The sequence below is a fragment of the Platalea leucorodia genome, assembly GCF_965183815.1.
Source record: "Platalea leucorodia genome assembly, chromosome: 8".
Classification (NCBI taxonomy): Eukaryota; Metazoa; Chordata; class Aves; order Pelecaniformes; family Threskiornithidae; genus Platalea; species Platalea leucorodia.
The window spans coordinates 45,732,578-45,744,636 of NC_138830.1; positions in this window are offsets into that span (position 1 = coordinate 45,732,578).

Genomic DNA, 12,059 nt, shown 5'->3' on the forward strand with positions numbered 1-12,059 from the left:
CCATCACAAATTTTGCATCCTAGCATCACAGAAACCCTAAACCATTTTGAGAGGCACGTAAACACTTCAAACACAGTTTTTGAGTCCTAGAGACTGAGGCCTTTACATTTGCAAAATAAATCTTCAAAATTTGGATGCCTAGCTTTGGATGCTGGTGACCATGGTGGACAATCGCAAATGCAGTCTTCTTCACAGGAACTATTGGTGCTCAGCATCTCTGAAAGACTGAAAGAGGTTAAGTGTCTCAGGCAGGATACTGTGAACTAACACTTCTGTGGATCTTAGCCTCACATTGATCAAATTTAGCCCTGATTCTTGCAGACTGTTGATGTATCAGGCAGGAACAGGACCTTTTCTTGTTGCCTTTCAGTGCTCTGTGTTAACCACAGAGTCATTTCTCTTCTTGTGTTGCTCTAATGAAATGGTTGACATGTCAATCTATTACTTCAGAGGTTAATGGCTACATGGAAAGTAATATAACAAGCCCTTGTGGCAAAGCAGAAACCCTATCACACTATTTCCTTTCTGATCACTTCAGTTTTGACAACTGTCATGGAAAAAAAAAACCAACCAACTTTTTATATCTTGATTTCTCTCAGTGAAATTGGTCAGTGAACCTAGGATTTTTACAGTGGAGCGAATCCAATTTTGTTGTTCCTTTTCCTTTTTCCTTGTCTTTTCATTTTTAAAAAAGAATCAGTGTGTGGAAGTTTGAATTATTTTGTAGATGGAAGTGAATAAAAATTGGATTACAGACTCTGAGAAAACCAGGATTGTAAAAGCAGGACTCTCATAAAATGAGTGTCTGCTTATTAAACAGGATTAGCTCTGTCATACAAGTGTTCAGGTGTAGCAAGCACAAGCAGAAAACAAGTAATTTTCTCACCTTCAGAGAATGGTATCCTGTCCTATTCCTTATCCTGTCTTGTACCAGCATAACATTACAGTTTCAATTAAAAGCTCTACACTTAAAAATAAAAAAATAAACCCTGCATCCCCTGTCCCCCCCCGCTTCGTGTAGAGACAGAACAAAATTGCAAAATATTTTAAACAGGAAAAGATGCTGCTAGAACAAAAAAAAGAGGAAGGTTTTATTGCTAAATTAGGAAGTGGAAGTTCATATGAAAGACGTTTTCCCCAGGAAAAGATTGGTAAATGTGAGGCAAGGTGATCTGCTATTGCAATATAGAAGCTCTCAGCTCGCTCTCTCTAACACATGGTTCTTCTAGTATCACATTTTATCTGTGTACATCATGTACCTTGGTACCCAAACAATAATAGCAAGGAATCAGATTCTACATGATGGTCTCGGTAGTCAGTGAGGATTCTATAGCAGCAATGTACGTGGCATTAGTGACAGCTAAGGATTATCAGCTCTTTTTAGCTCTATGCTTCTTTTGGTCTCTCCTTTCCCTTCTCAGGGGACTGGGAACAATATACAGAAATCTGTATCACATTTAGCAGTCAGGATGTGTTCTATGCAGATAATTATTCATTATCAATATATCAATGTTCATTCAAAAAGCTTTTCTGGAACATTTTAGGGGTAAACAGCAATGGTATAAAATCATATAATTTCCCATTCTGCTTCTTTATCATTTCACAAGAGTGACTTAGAGTTGTTAAAGTTTGTTTCCTCAAATCACGACTTATATATTTGTCATAAAGTTTAACAGCTTATTGTTACGGTAGTTTTTTGTCTGGTTTTTTGTGCATTAGTTTACTTGTTCATTCCAGAATGCATGCTAAGGTTTCTCTGTTGATGATTCCGGCTACTCGGTTTAATTAATTGCAGTTTGCTCAAAACCCACATGAAATAGCTGGTCTCCAACCCCAAAAAACTTAGGAAGAAAGAAAAAAACAAACATCCCTATGCTTGTGGGTTATATGGGCAAGATCCAGGAGTTCAGATAGCAAATGCTAAAAGACATTTCTTTGTGGAAAAGGAGGCTCAGCGAGGAATTATTTAATACTTTTCCATTCTTTCTTCTCAGAGGCATGCAACAAAAGGACAGGGTCAATGGTCACATGTTGTAACAAGACACATTTCAAACAGATATGAGGAAAATTTTTTTTTACAAGGAGGGTGGTCCAGTGCTGGAACAGGCTGCCCAAAGAGACTGCAGAGATGTTTAGAAGCTGAGCCTTGACCAGCCTGCTCTAGTTGGCCCTGTACTGAACATAGGAGTTGGACTAGGGGCCTCCAAAGGTCCCTTCCAGCCTCAGCTATTCTGTGATCTATATGTGGTTCTGTATATCTTAGTTCCATAAATGACTTATTATAGGTCAGATTTTTAAATACTGTGACACAAAAGTAGGAGATGTGTTTTCTACTCACTAGGATAAGTAATTTCTCCATGAAAAAATGGGTGAATTCAGCATATGTACTTTTAAATAGACTCATCCTCAATGTGTGTTATGTTTTTCAATTATTTTAAGCATAATGATTTGTCCTGTCTATTGTCATTCCCTTGATCTTGTCCTTTTATGAACAGTTACAGTCAGATTTATAATTTTCTGTCCTGTTTTCCTTTATATAGGAAAGATCAGTGGTGTTAAACTGTATTTAAACACTATCAGTTTCAGTCATTTGGACAGTGGGAATTATGTATGGTATAGGACTATGAAATTTGATTTTTTTTTTTGTGAATTAGTAATAGTTTTCTCCCCATTTCCCAAATGTCCATGTCTATATACCAAATTCTTTATGCAAATCAGTTACATTTTGAATGACATTGTTGAAACTGAGGTATCAGCATTCAAAACGGTTGGTTCTTGTAGATGATGTCTTTTCCTCGATGACCTGCAAATAATTGCTGTGATTATGATGTTTGCTAATAATTTTCAAATAATAGATTATATTACTTATAACAAGTTTCACTGGTTGAAAAAGGCTTTTTCCTCCATTATAATTATGTAATAAGCTAAGAAAAAAGACTGAAAAAATCTGCTCTTTTGCAGGTGTTACATCTCTTGTAATGTGAAATGTTACTGTAATGCTTTGGAAAGTGTTTATCTTTGGTCTAAGCAATTATCTGATCGACACCTTCTTTCTTTTTCATCCCCCACTATCTCTTCTCTTGTCTGGCTTCTTCAGTTTCCCTCCTTCTTCCCTGAGAACTGAATAATAACTAAGAAGAAAAAGTCTCATTAAAATACAATTAGTTAAATATGTATGTTTTAACAATGATTTCTAATGGAAAACTCTACTTGTGATGGCTGCTGCTATTATATGTATTTTGAAATCATTCTAGATTTGGAAAATGCATCTTGTGTGGACAGACAAAACCTTTCCCTTCCAGAGGTAATTTCTATCCTGACGCTGCTTGATTCAACATGCTTGGACTACGTATGAGATGGAAAACTGGGGAATGGAGAAGCATATGTAGAGCCTGAAGAAAATAGTCAGTTATTAAAACAATTTAGCTTGGCATTAAATCTCACAATTTTTGAATATAAATAGGTTCTCTTCCCTTTGCCTCATCTGTCATTTTATTATAGCAGAAAACCTGGTGCTGAACAAAATAGGCAGGGTAGCCTAGCAGTTCAAACAGAACTGGAAGCCAGGATCTTGATTTTTAGTCTGACTCCACCAATGACAAGCTGTATCATCCTGTGCAACTTACCAAACCTCTGACTCTTGCTTACCGCTCTGTAAATGTCATATAACTACATAGGATGCTGAGAGGTTTAATTAGAATTAATTTTAGTCTTTCAAGTACTTTGTGTTTCTCAGATGAAACGTGCTGTGCAAGTGTGAAGGATAATTATTATGTTGCGTCTGTGTTTTTCTGATACATTATTACTATTCTTTTATTAACCATGTTTTGAAAAAAACCCCACGGTACTTACTGGTTTTCAGTTTTGTTTGTATGGTTTAAAGTTAGTCCCTGTGAGCACAGTAAGTAATTAAACTAATATTGGCATTGAGATGTGGGTTTTTTCATTTGAGAATTTAATGGCTATTAGTAGATTGTCACAAAATGTCTGGCTGTTTTGATACTTTGAGCACCTTGAATCATGCACTTAAGTGTGAGATGGGTCATATTGCTTTTAAATGTAGTGAAGTAGCCAAGCAATAACAGCCTGCAGAGTCTCTGTTGATAGCTTCCTTGTAGCTGGTCAGGCTTGACCCAGGTGGCATTACAGAGCAATTGTTCAGAAAATTGTCCTAGCAATCAGTGCCTGGTGCCTCCTTAACTGTTTGCCAGTCTTGTCAGGAGCTGAGCATACCTTATGCAACAGGGCACCGCCTGTTTCTCCATTTTTTTCAACTGAAACACTGAAGTCCGGGCAAAGCCGAGTTACCGGGGGATGACACGTAGCACATGGAAGCACGCTGTCTTGTTGGATAGGAGATAACTGTGTTTTTTCCAGATGGAATCGCTGCTTCACGAGAAATAAAAATAACTGATTGTAGCAGAAACTCCGTGTCCCAAGGACATAATAATTCAGAAAGTGTTGAGTTATAAACTGTGCTTGTACTTTAACATGGATTTGAGCATGTGATTGGGCTTTTCTTGTAGCTGAGCGTTCATGAGCCTTAAATAGAAAGGCAGTGTTAACAAATAAGATCAGATCATTTTGGGATAATAAACTTCTTTCAATAAGGTTATTGTTTTATAGGCAGGTCATACTCTTTTTGTCCTCACTTGCCAGGTACTATAAAGTGCAACTGTATGATTATTCTAGCACACAGGACTCCTGTGTTAATTGCAATGAGATAAACTTGTCTGGAGAGACAGTCTCTTCTGCTCAAGGCCACAGATGTGATGAAGCCGACTTACCTTGCTGTTAGACATACTGTCTGGAAAACTGCTTGAGCTGCTTTAATGCCCTTCTGTTCTAAAGTAGGTTAGAGCATAAAAATAAAAAGGAGATGAATGGATTTATGCCATTCTTACACTTTATAGGTATAGCATGCAGATGATTGTAGGTGTACCACAACGCTACCTAAGCAAAACAAAGACCCAGCTCATCCACCGAAGCTGCATTTTTGTTCTGCTCTAGTAAAACCATTCTTGAGCAAAGTCCTTAACAGTGGCAGTCTTACTGGTGTAGTTGTCTCCGCTGTCTCTGTCCTAGGTATTAAGTACCATTTGATGATCCTGACAGATGTAGGATAGGGGTGGCCAATGTGAGCTTTGTGAGCTTAATGCAATAGACTTCTTCACTAGCATAGACCAGGTACTAACTTCAAGATTCCAAACTTACACAAAAAGTGTTTCTTCAATGCTAGTCCGGCCCTGATTAAGGTCTGTGAACATGGGAACTCCAGGCTGATAGCAAAGTGCCACATGCTAGTTGGCTGTTCTTTTCCAAGTAGGCATCGTGTCTTTGAATTGCCTGGCAATTTGTGTGTTTGTAGGATAGGATGTCAAATGTTATTCAACGTACTTTGCTATTATCGGAAGGAGTGGTGTGGTACTGGAATGTTCTCAGAGCAGGGACTAGGCATAGATACATTTGACGACCCCAGCAGTTCCTTGTTTCTCCCTTGCTCTCTGTGTTAGCCTATGATGCCTACATTAACACATAGGATTTGAGATCTGAAGTCATGTCACAAACTAAACATTGGTTGTGCTGTAATGTCCGATGACTTCTCAGATGCCTGGGTCTGATGGTTCTGGCACCATACTGGGCAGGCAGCAGTTTGCTGTCCGGTACATCTCTGTTGCCCTTTGAGAAATAACTGATCATGGATGTGAATCTAGCTGAGCCATTACCAGGTCTATGAAGAGACTGACAGACTGAAAGGGAATGCAGATGAGTACTACGCATTTGCAAGTGTTTATTATTTAAAGTCTGTGACTGGGAAATATATAGAATGAAAGTGTCAGAGAAAGACAGTGTGCCTTGCTGGCTTTGCCTTTCAGATTTTAGGATCAAAAGGAAAGAAGGAGGAATATGTCACATTGCAGGTAATTAAGGATTCATCAGGAAATAAGGAACACTTGGTCCCTCTCATAGCTTTGAGGACAAAAGGTGAAGGGTATCTGGTATAATATCTTCCATATGTGGCGTGCTAATTGGAGGGATAGAAATGAGGTATTTGGAAAGCTGAATCTAAGCTCTTATAATGGAAATTGCTTTTGCTTAATGACTTTGCTGGTAGGCTCAGTGCTTTACACTTGGAAAATAAGAAAATATTTTTGATTATATGTTTGTAAATTAGGGCTAGCCTACTTGTCGAGTTAGTCCTAAAGATTTAATAACCTATAAGTGAAGAATTATGTTTTTTCTTTCCCTATAAATATTTGGGATTTGAATGATGATTCCTAACCATTGCAGTATGTTCTCATTACCAATGCCTAAGAGTTGCTGTAAATGTAGTCTAGGCTGTTGGCATTTTAGTCCAAGTCTTTCCAGAGTTTTGAAACCCTCACATTGGGAATGGCATACAGAAATTGTATGTTTCTCAGACCTTACAAAAATGTGGGCCTTATTCTGATTAGGTATATCTTTGTTTTTGAGGACAAAAAGGCATCACTGCCACTTGGTTTTGATAGTCATCCCCTGGCCCAGACAAAATGGTTCATTGTGTCCAGATGAGTCGAGCCAGAACAAACACCTTCTGGGCTGTTATGTCCTGCAAATTTACAAGTTCGTCTGGGGTGGAGAGGACAGGATTCCTCTATGAAGGGCGGTAACGTGAGAAACGTAGAGAGACGGAGTTGCGCATCATTCCCGCTAGATGGCAATTAAAACACATCGGATAAATCCGGCTGGTAAAGCTCGCCAAAGCTTTCGACTCTTGTAGCTTACTTGAAAGTGTTAAAAGCTGGGCTTTTGAGTAAGACTTTGGGATATCTGTATTTTCCTTGGAGTAGAGCATGCAATAATTTCCATATGACAAAGGAAATATTGTTAAAGCTGAACTGAATTTTGGATTGCACATTTGGATTCATACATGTCTTGGCAGTTTTGGAAAGGATGTATTTGGTTTCTGTGCTGTAGAACCCCCACCTCCTTGGGGAGGGGGAGTAGTAGAGTCAGCAGCAAGTAGGAGAGGTCTTGGCAGGGTGGCCTCTTGGAAATTCACTGCCAGGAAGCCAGAAGAGCCCTAATTAGGCAGGCAAGTAGAGCCTGATCCAAAGCCTGCTGAAGTTAATGGGAGTATCTTGCGTTTGTGCATTTTTTCCTAATTCCAGGTAAATCTAGCAAATGAGTCTGTCCTCTTCAGCATTCTGCTTTATATGCATTACATCATCTACTGCAATTGCTAGCATACTAGGTATAAATGCATGCCTGTATTGTTTGTAATGAAGACATGGCATTCACGTGCTCTGTATGAATAACTTACAGGAATACATGTGAGGTAATTGAATTGTTTTTCTATTTTTTTCCTAATTAGAGTTTGAAACAATATAATTTTCTCCAATGTGTGTTGGAGAGTATAATTTCTATTGAATGAAGGGGAGGGGCACCTTTTATCCTGACTTTTGTCTCAATATATTTCAGTTAAAGTTCTAATTAAATGCAGAATGTCACATGTTGGACTGCCCTAGCATACACCTAGGGATCTTAATAACAGCTGGTCCTGGACTTACAAAATGTCATAGCTAGCAGAATTCAGGCAAAAGCTACTATGGAGTTAGTACCGCTTCTCTATTTAAAGTTGCTCCAGTACTGGCAATACTCATCTCAGAGATAACTAATGTAAAATACTGGAAATGACTCTGTGCTCTATAATCAGGAAAAAATTCCCCATAGATTCAGTGGGAATTCTGCCTGGGTAAACCCACAGGTATTGTGTGCATTTTGAGATTGCATGCAAAGAAAGATCGTCCCTATAAACTAACTTTATGGCATGATTTTAAAAAAAAAAATCTAAATAAAGATTAATGGAAATAGCTTCTCTGATTACACCACCACTTTATGCTTATTTGAGCAACTTTAAATAGATAAGGAAATATGAGTTTCAATCTGTGCCTGGTGCCCCAGAGTAATTGAAACTCCCCTTTGTTGCAGAAGTGCTGGCTATAACCACTGTAAAGCAGTAAAACGTCTGTCGGATATTGTTGCAGAATTCTGTTTTTGTCTGTCAAAGTTTATTCTCCCTATTCACACAATGTTAGTGTAATTTTTATACTTATTTTAAAATATACACTTAATCCTTTCATTACAGAAGCACAGCATATGAAAAATGGAAGATTAGCACTTTAAGGGTTTTCATATTGGTGAGTCACAGTTGGATTCAGACAGCTTTACACTAGGTTTTGTACAGAGCTGAGACATTTGTGATTGCAAAAGGACACTAGTTTCCTAATGGCTGACAATGACTGCTACACATTGTACAGAGAGAAAGGTTTTAATGTTTTTCAGTTTAGTTGAGTTGATGTTGCATCCCTGAAAGGCTCAGTTTACTTCTACAAGATGTTGTGCTACAACTCTGATGACGTAAAGAAGTTCCCTGTTTATATGGATGGGTGACGTAGCTGTCTTTTACCATAAAGACAGACGAGTTTGTCTGTCCCCATCTCCTCTCGGCCAACTCTTGATACGCTCCGGGTAGACACTTTCATATTCTAGGCTAGGGCTTCCCCCTTAGCCTTTTGGTTCTCTCGTCCTCTGATTGAACTACTGCCATGCCACCTTTTTCAGCATAGTGAACAGGATCAAGGAATTGATGAATTTGCAAGGGGTAAATGCAAGACTTGGTGTTCATGTGGGTGAAACTGTTGATTTGAGCCCCTTGACAAGAGCTTTCAGACTTGGAGGGTAGATTCAGGTAGGAATGTACTTCTTAAGCAGTGATGGCTTAACGCCTTACGTGGAGCAGTGCAGGGCTGTACAGTGGTACCAAGGCAACTGCTGAACAAGCTAGTTTGGATATGGGAAACAGTATAATTGTGTTAGTGCATTGTTCCTGCAGGCAGCCTGCCATTCTTCTGATGAAGATAAACCAGCCTAGGCAGAGCATGAAGTTAATACATTTGTATCACATCTGGTACCTGACCTCAGTCACTGAGAGCTTGTTTCTATCAGTGGCTGTGGCTTTACACAAGTGGCTGTGGCTTTACACAAGTGGCTGTACACCCTGTCTTGTAGGGTGGCCTGTGGAGAGAGCAGAGCCCTGTATCAGCTCCATGTGGAGGGCACTGGGTCTCCAGTGGGGATACGTAGGCAGGTGGTTCAGTGGGCCCATATAGAGCAGGAGCCATGGATTCATAGCTTAAACCACCTTCCTGAGGATAGGTGCTGGCTCCTGTTCTTTCAAAGAATTAAGTAGAAATAATTTATTTTAAAAGGTAATTTTACCCACTTTTGTGTATAATAGTCCAGCAGTTTAATGAGGAAGCCATTGTTCAGACCCTCCTCAGGTAGGAGAGTCTCCAGCCTGCATCTTCCTCCTTCCAGGAGAGCTGTGTCAGCTGCCTGTAAGAAGGAATACAAGACTGTATGAGAGAGACTGAGTGCACAGGAGGGAATGAATCTGTCAGATAGTGACTAAAGAATTCACCAGAAATCAGGGTCCCGTCCCAATTCCAAACAGTTCCCAGGTGAGCTCTCTGAGCACCTGGCTAGGGAGGCAGGTTCACATTGGTTTCTCTCTCTTTTCTGGTCTAGTAAATTCAGAATTCCTTTCTGTATATGAGCACTTCAACAGAGTGCGCGTTGCTCTCTGACTGCATTTTGAAAGAGTGGGGTCTTCTGATTGCTGTCAGGCATGGCTGGGACCATCTGGCAAGTCAAGAGGCTTTGATGGGCAGGCACCGAATTCTTGCATCCTGATCCAACTTAGCAATTGTATAGGTGCTGAGCAGAACTCAAGGAACAAAATGATATGATAAAAATTAAGGGTTCCTCTGGAATTAGGGCATATCCAGATGAGGTATCAGTTTTTGTATCACAGTTTTGTACTAAGGTACCTACCTTCCTCCTAAATGGTACTGTAAAATGCCTGCATCTTTCATGAGAGTTAATCCTTGGTTCCCTGCACATTTTTGTAAATTAAAGCGGCCTGTTATTCAGAATGCTTATATCTACTGCTTGATTTACTTCAGTTGCATTAGAATATGCACAGGACAAAATACCTTATGCTTTCAACTTAGTTATTGCAAAGCCTTGAGTAACAGGCTATTGGTAGAGTTGTTGCATGTCTAAAAGGAAACGTGAAAAATACAAGATGATGACAGTGCAGTCCCTGAACATTGGCTGTCAGAATCCTGAGAGAAGCCTATGTTCCATTACTGTACATGACAGCATGTTAACATTGTTCCACTGGTGCTTAAGGATAAATTCTATAGGATTTCTTGTAGTGTCTGAACTGATTTGAGAGTCTACAGAACCGAAATATGCAGAATAAGTTAGTGTGAGACTTCTTTACCCTGAATGAGGTGCTATGACAGATCCTACAAATAAAACACGGAAGGTTTCATTTTGCTGGCAACAGGAGATCTGAGCAGAGCAAAGGCCTTGCAGAATAGTGTGATAACCGCTGGAGAATCCTTGGTCAGAAAGGACCAATGTGCTGATTCATGCTCTGGCACTCGGAGCGATTGTGCTGTTTGTTGGGAATCACTTCATTGTATCAGTGGAACTGAGGTGGAAAAAGTCTAGGAATTCATTCTGGCTCTTCATTAGACTTCATGACTCCTGGCTGTATTTTACATTGCAGTATCTTTCTGCTGCCAGAGAAGGTTTGAAAGAACCATGTGGCAATGTTCCCTGCCAGGAGTGAGCCTGATATTAGATTGCTGGTGGGCTTCTATCCCATCTCCTCAAAAACACAGATGACCTTCAGTTCCCCTTTCTTTAGTAATTCCAGGCAAGTTAATGGTTGCTACTGGAGGTTAATTAAAAGGTGGAAAGATGCCCAGAGAATGGAAGGAATGTAGTCCCGGTGAATAAATCATGGAACAGGAAATGTGAGAAGACCTGGGTTCCAGTACCAGCTCTTCTGCAGAGTTGGTATCTGTTTGCTGTCTGTCATTTTGCTTGTCGGTGAAATAAAGCTAAAAGTTTTGCCTCTGCTTTAGAGTATTTGATGTTTGTGATGAAGAGGTCTACGTAACTGCTAAGCAAATCTTATAAATTGCTTTTTATATTGTGGGACCATCTCCCTTCAGATGTGAGCTCTGAAAGTCCATAAAAAAATCTTAACTGTTCAGGTTAAATTATTCGGGAATGAGTAGCAGGATTTCAGATGCAGTGAAGCTATAACAATATTACAGTGCTGTAGTGTTTCAGTTCCTCAATCATTGTATGAAGAGAGGACTTAATTTTGAAAATTGCCAGGGGTTGCTAGACAGCAGAAACAAACGAAAACATTATTACAATTAATGGAGGTAACATTATTAAAAGTAATGGGCAATATGATTGTACTGCTAGTACTTATGTATTTATCTTGTGTCTTTTTTGCTGAGGGGTGGTAAGGGAAGGTGTAATGGCTCAGCAGCTAGTTAGAAAGCTGCTTTTCACAGAGTTTTGTCTGATAATGGAAGCAAAAGCCACATATAACACCCAAAGCGCGACAGAATGAGTTCCAAGCTGGTCTGCTGTATTGCTGTGTTCCAGCAGCAGTTTTAATGGATATCTGCTATAGTTCTGCTAGGAAAGGGTTCCAACTCTGCTCAAATTATATATATGTGTATATATATATGTGTATATATATATAAAAAACATGAAGATACATTTTAGTAAGCTCATCTTCTGTTTATTTAACCATAAAGATATGGGGTTACTTCTGCTTGACAGTCAGCTGTTAGCTATCTTTGCTGACATGGGTTATCCCATTTGAGATACTTGGGTTTTTTAATTTGTTTAGCTTTAAAATCTTTTATGCTCAAGTTACCTTAAGGAAGGCCTTAAGACAGCAAATAAATAAATCCCAAATACTATGAATTCTGTGATGCATCCTCCAAATCCCAGATGGGAATGTGTCAGGAGGAAAGAGACCAGCCATGAGTGTTTGTATATGAGCATTTAAACATATCAAGTCATGTCTCTTTACTGCTGGCTTTGTTGTCTTCCAGGTAAAGGTTTTCTGGTTGGTATCCTGGAGCAGATAAAGGGTTAAGTATGACAAGGAGAGCAGGCAATTTCTTCTCAGCAGC